Source organism: Chrysochloris asiatica, unplaced genomic scaffold, assembly GCF_000296735.1.
Source record: "Chrysochloris asiatica unplaced genomic scaffold, ChrAsi1.0 scaffold00037, whole genome shotgun sequence".
Classification (NCBI taxonomy): Eukaryota; Metazoa; Chordata; class Mammalia; order Afrosoricida; family Chrysochloridae; genus Chrysochloris; species Chrysochloris asiatica.
In genome coordinates this window covers 18,084,214-18,091,465 of record NW_006408555.1, presented here as the reverse complement: position 1 = coordinate 18,091,465, position 7,252 = coordinate 18,084,214, and positions in this window count along the sequence as shown.

Genomic DNA, 7,252 nt, shown 5'->3' with positions numbered 1-7,252 from the left:
TCCTCACCAAGCTGTTCCTTTGCCTGGCATGCCTTCCTTGGCCTTTCCCTCTCACCAACCCCCCTTGCTTTCCATCTGCTCTTCTAGGCATGTGACTGAGAGTATGGCCTCTGGAACTAGATGGCTTGGGTTCATATCTTAGTTCTGCCTTACCTTAGGAAAGTTACTTAACCTCTCTGTGCCTTCATTTCTTCAACTACAGAATGAAGATAATAGTAGTATCTAGCTCTAGCATTGTTGCACGAATGAAATGAGTTAATAAGATTTGTAAAGTTCTTAGAGCGGTGTCCAACACATTGAGTACCATGCATGTTTGTTAAAGGGGCAAAAAAAAGTTACCTCTAAAATATTTTCCCCTGGTAGTGTGGTGGTTACGAATCAGGCTGCTAACCTCAGGGACAGCAGTTCAAAACTACCAACTGTTCCATGGGAAAAGATGTGGCTTTCTGCTCCCGTAAAAATGTACAGCCTCAGAAACCCTGTACAGGGTCACTATGAGTCAGAACTGACTCCACGACACATAACCACCACCAACCACCGAAATATTTTCCATGTGGCCAACTTTTTAATCACCTCTTGCTAGTTAACTTATCACCATGTATATTTTTTAGATAAGCATCTCCCTCAGTGTACTGTGACCCTTCAGAGCAGGGGCCCTGTCCCAGTCTCCTCTGTGTCCCAGCTTGGCACATGCAGCTCACAGTAAATGTCTCCTAAGTGGGAGATCATAAAGGATGAGTTCTCCATGGTCACTGATCCTAACAGGAAACTAGAGAGCATGAGCCTGGAATTTCCTGGGGAGGTATTTTGGCAGGGGTAAGTTGGGGTTTTGCTAGACTCTGACACTTTCATTTTGGAAATTTTTCAAGACCAGTAAACCCATCCAAACTAGTACGGAACACCCTGTACCTTTCTGTTTAATTTTTCATCCTTCATACTTGTTTCCCTCTCTGTTTAGTTAATGAGCTTCACATGTAAAATGTGAAAAGTTAATATAACCTGGAAATCACAAATCAACAGTGCTTTGTTCTAAATCATCCTATTTAATCAAGAAATGTTCCCAAGTATTGCACTCCAGCCACCCACCTGGTGCCAGGTGGCCATCGATGCTGTAGGTGGAGGGCTTGGAGAATGGGAGCAATAAAAATTGTGCTTCCTTCCCTTGTGGGGAGCACAGTGCATATATGATCAGAATACATCATCTCCCTCCTCGGCAAGCATCTTTAGAAATCAAAGATATTCCCATAACCCACTAATGCATTTGTACCTTTAATTAGCCCAATCGAGCATATAACTTGGTAAAATCTCTCACCTTTTTTGCTCCTTTCAACTAATTTCTGAACATTTCATTTTCTAGTCAGCTTTCACTGCATAGCAAGTAGTAATGAAATGACCAATATTAACCCATTGTTGGATTAAAGTAAGTACACCATTGGCTGATAGCACTGTATATTACTGGAGTTAGAAATGGGTCCTATCCTACGGTGAAAACAGTTAGCATTTACTTAATGAAACCATTCTTGTACCTACAAAGGAAAAAAGACATTGTATTAAAACATTTCATGTTAACAACCAGGCATCTTCAGCACTTTCAGCTCTGGGGCACATCTAGGTGAGGCAGGTTTCTCAATATTAAATGGTGCAGTTGGACCCATATTCTTTGCAAGAGGTCTGATTGGCTACTCCCCAAATATAACTTAAATTGGCTTAAAATAGAACAATCACATGCTAACCCGATAGCATTAGCAACTCTATTAACAGCCAATTTCACATCCACACCAGAGGGAGTAAAAGGTAATTTGCTCATTATCAACACCCTCTGGCAATGGAAGGAAATGGCTGTTCATCAGAAAGTCTTTTCCAACATAACAATAGCAGCACCCAAAGGTAACCACCTCACTCTCCCTTCTCCTCCACGATGTGATCAACTAAGGGGGAAAAAAAGACAGAAAGACTGAAATATAAATGGCTTTGATATGAGTAGTCTTCTCCCCCTCTCCCTTCGTCTCCCCTCAGCCTTTGAGAGTTACCTCTGAAATGTTTGGCCCATGACCTATGGAGTACAGGTTGGATTCCACTACAACCTGCAGTGGAAATTGTTTAGACCCGAAAAGCTTACCAGTCCTTTACTGTCTTCTTCATTCAGACAACTTGAAGGCAACCATTTGAATGAGGAGAGTCCTTAGAGCCCACTGTAACCAAGTCTAGCCTGCAAAATTCTTCTGGTGTTGAAAGAAAATCAATCATTCCAAAACAAAGCACTGTCCCAGTGGGGAGGGTGAGATCGTACTGACCACCAGTCCTCCATTAGGAAATAGTTCTTCAAAAGGAACTTCATTTGTTTGCTTGCTTTTAATCAGTGCTTAGTGTGTTCACTGGGAGCACGGTAGCTTTGTAGGCTAAGCACTGAATTGGGAACCACAAGGTCAGCAGTTAGAGCCCACCAGTTGCTCTAAAGGAGAAAGAGGAGGCTTTCTGCTACCGCAAAGACTTATGGCCTTGGAAACCCAATACAGGGTCACTATGAGTCAGAACCAGCTCAATGGCACTTAACCTAAAGTGTGGTTATATATTTGGATATAAGTGTGGCACTGTGGGATAAAACACTCACCCTCAATGTTGGCTTGAACCGCAAGGTTGGCAGTTCAAACTCACCAGATGCTCCTTGGAAACTCTGTACAAGGTCACTGTGAACCAGAACCAACTCGACAGCCCTTAACAACAACATCATAGTAATGAAAGAATGGTGGCTCCATACAATAAGCACTAGACTGCAAACCATAAGATCTGCCATTGAAACCCACCAGTTGCCCTGTAGGAGAAAGATGAGGGTTTCTGTTCCCCCAGAGATTTACAGCCTCTGAGACCCTATACAGGGTTGCTATGAGTTAGAACCGACTAACAACAACACATTATAGTAACTGATTTTAAAAGATTCCTTATCTACCTCTCTACTGGTTGTTTTTGACAATGTTGTTGTTGTTAAGTGCCGTTGAGTCGATTCTGACCCATAGTGACCCTGTATAAGGTTTTCCCAGGAGCAGCTGGTGAGCTTGAACCGCCAACCTTACAGTTCAAACGGCTTTACAGTCTGGCGCATTAACCCACAGATTTTGACAACAGTCATGTCCTAATTCCTGTTTAAGGAGCCCCACTGGTTCAGCACTCAGCTGCTAACCCAAAGGTCAGTAGTTCAAACTCACCATTTGCTCTGTGGAAGAAAGATGTTGCAGTCTGCTTCTGTAAACATTTCAGCCTTAGAAACCCTATGGGGCATCAGGTGGCTATGAATAGTAATGAAATGACCAATATTAACCCATTGTTAGATTAAACACAGAGCAGGCAGTGAGCCCTAAGTAGGAATTGGTTGCATGGCAAGGAGTTTAATTCCTGTCTAACTTTTTGGGTCTTCCCCTCTTCTTCCTACTTTAGTCTACTCTGTCTCCTACACACAGAGGGCAGGCTAATCCACCTAAAGCATATGTGTGTCTCCCTGGCTCAGTAATCTTCAATTTCATGTATCTAAATCACCAACTCCACAACCTAGAGTCTGAGGTTCCTCACAATCCTGTCTCCTCTACTATTCCAGTTCTAGCCACATATTCTCATTTCCCCCAGTACCCTAGAATACAGCTGCCTTCACCCATCCCTGTGGTCTTCCATGGTTATTTCAATGGCAGGTGATCCACTGCACCTCTTCTGGAGCCTCTTGGGATACTCTGCCACTTAGCAGCTGTGAGTGAGGGGTGGGTTCCCCAGAATTTAGACGTGAATGAAGTGAACCACACTCAAGGCAGAACATCTTTCAGGTTACAGAAGGAAAGAGCTTATCAATCTGAAAGGAGACTCTCTTTTCTGCTTGTGATGCAGAAAAGGGGAGAAAGATAGTCACAGAGGTTAATGACGTCTATACCCTGCCCTGAATGTCCAAGAGAGAGGGCCATGGGCTAATAGGCTGATAGTATCAGCTCCACTGACAAGATCTTTGCTATTTGAGATAGTTGCATGATGCTGTCCTAGCAAGTTGCCATCAAACACTGGCTTCTTTAAGTGTTCTTTAGTTCCAATTCTCTGCCCCTCTAAAAGCTCTTTGCTTCTTTCTGTTGTTCTACCTACAGAGAGAGCGTACTTACTGGTCATGGGACTCAATATTCTATTCCAGTTCCTGGGACAGTGAATTCTCACTGTAAATTAGTTAATTGATTTCATTTTCTCAGTAAGTATTATTGAGCATCTACTGTGTTCTAGGTACATGGCTACTAGCTTGAGGTAAGATGGGGACCTTAGAAAATGTCATCCCTAGATGCATGTACTTTAGGGGGATACAGATGAATAATCCCAATTCTAATAGACTGTGATGATGGTAGGAATGTGCAGGGAATCAGGATGGAAGCATTGACTAAGAGGAGGAACCCAGGCCTAGGGGGCCAAAGAAATCTTTGAGGAGAAAATTATATTTACCCTGAGTCCTCAAAGATCATCTGGAATTAGCCAGGAGGTTATGGGAGGAGGAAAATGAAATCATTCATGTCTCACAAGCAACATTTGCAAAAGACTGAGGACATGTCCAATAAACAGAACTTACTTCAAATTCCTGGTGTAGCGCTATGGCTTAATGCACCAAACTGCAAAGCTGTTTGAAATGCAATGTCGGTGGTTCAAGCTCACCAGCTGCTCCTCGGAAACCCTATACAGGGTTGCTATGGGTCAGAACCGAATCGATGGCATTTAACAACAAACAACAACAACAATTTCAGATTAGCTAGTGTAGGGAATGTGGAGAAGAGCAAGAATACACATCTGGAATGCACGACACAATCATGAAGTTTCCATTAGCCCATTTTGTTGACTGCACGGTATCATGAGAACAATAAACTGTTACTGAAAGGTTTTAATCAAGTAGACAGCTGCAAACATCCAGTAGTAATCTGAACATGAAATAGGAAGTATGACTCTAGGAAAATTGGAAGTTGTCAAAATTGAAATGGAACACGTATAGATATCCAAAGCATTAGTGAGCTGAAATGGATTGGTATTGGCCATTTTGAATCAGACAGTCATATGGTTTGCTATTCAGGTAACATTAATTTTAGGAGGAATGGTGTCACATTCGTAGTCAAAAAGAACATTTCAAGATATATTTTGAAGTACAATGCTATCTGTGATAGGACAACATTCCTATGCCTACAAGGAAGACTAGTTAATACCACTGTTACTCAAATTTACACACCAACCACTAAAGCCAGTGATCATGAAATTGAAGAATTCTATCAACTTTTTCAGTCAGAAATTGGTTTAACATGCAATCAAGATGCATTGATAATTACAGGTGATTGAAATGCAAAGATTGGAAACAAAGAGAAGGATCAGTAGCACTGGTGATAAAAATTATGCTGGATATCGCATGATAGAAATTTGCAACACCAATGACTTACAAAAGTACCTACTGACACGTGGCACTCAATGGATGGAATACACAAGAATCAAATTGACTTCATCTGTGGAAAGAGATGGTGGAAAAGTTCAATATCATTAGACAAAGTAGGGCCAGGGGTCAACTATGGAACAGATATAAATTGCTCATATGGAAGTTCAGGCTGAAGCTCAAGAAATTAAACCCAAGAGAGACAAAAAATTACCTTGAACATATTCCACCTGAATTTAGAGATCATCTCAAGAACAGATTTGATACATTAGACACTTGTTGTTGTTGTTGTTGTTGTTAAGTGCAGTCAAGTCGGTTCCGACCCATAGCGACCCTGTACAGGGTTTCCAAGGGTGTAAATCTTTACGGTAGTAGAAAGCCTCATCTTTCTACCACAGAGCGGCTGGTAGTTTCAAACCACTGACCTTAAGGTTCACAGCCCGATTCGTATGACCAAAAACCACAAGAGCTGTGAGATGAAATCCAAAAAAATCATACAGAAAGAAAGAAAAAGGTCGATAAAAGGACAGGAAAGAAAGAAAAAACAAAACGAATGTCAGAAGAGACTCTGAAATTTGTTTTCCAGCATAGAGATGCTAGAGTGAATGAAACAAATGAGGAAGTCAAACAATTGAACAGAAATTTTCAAAGGGCAGTTAGAGAAAACAAAGTCAAGTATTATAAAGAAATGTGCAAAGACCTGGAGTTAGAAAACCAAAACGGAAGAAATAGCTCAACATTTTTCAAGCTGGAAGAACTGAAATAAAAATTCAAGCCTCGACTTACAATATTGAAGGGTTCTATGGGTAAAATCCCCTGCCCAACACCAAATCAAATCCCTGATAGCAGGGGATTACCTGAAGCACTTCTATCCTAAAGTTATAAAATCCTTCCTCTGTTCCTTACCCAAATACAAATTCAATTTAAAATACACTAAATAGGTAATTTTCTTCTCCTTTGGGAAACAGGTGTTTACCCTCTTAGGCCCTTTTTCCTTATTGTTATAGTTTTAACTTATTGACTGTGCATGAGCCTGTGGCTTGAATTGTTTTAGTTCAAGTCATTGGTAAAAACTCAGTTTAAAGAGATGAGCTGTTTACAGCGAGCCTTCTTGCCTATTTAATTAGTTGTAAAAAATTAAATCTTTTTTCAAAGTTGAGGGATTCACCCTCAAAACAAAACTATGCATGTAAAGGACAAGATTTATTTCCTCCCTCTCACAGTAGCTACATCCGGATTACTCAGCAGTGTCTAAGAAACTCAGCACCTGTATGCCTCAGTGACAGATGGTCATTTAAAGTTGATATGTCCCATCAGTCTCCAGATCTGTGAGCTGAGCAAATTTGTTTCAGATTCACCATTAATGCAATGACTTTTTTCCCTTTTAAAGAACTTGTAAGAGGCAATAAACTAATTGGTGTGGGTTAATGCGCTGGACTGTAAAGTCAGTTGGAACCGCAAGGTTGGTGGTTCAATCTCACCAGTTGCTCCTTGGAAACCCTATATAGGATCGCTATGGGTCAGAACTGACTCAATGGCACCTAACAGCAATAACAATGGGAAAAATATTGATTGATACAGAAAGCATCAAAAAAAAAAAAAAAAGATAAAAGATATGTATATAGTCACTATACCAAAAAATAAATGTCCAGCTATTCCAAGAGGCAGCATAAGATCAAGAACTGATGGTACAAAGGAAGAAGTTCAAGTTGCACTGAAGGTATTGTCAAAAAACAAGGCTCCAGGAATTGTTGAAATACAAATGGAAATCTTTCAACAAACTGAGGCAGCACTGGAGGCACTCATTCATCTATGCCAAGAAATTTG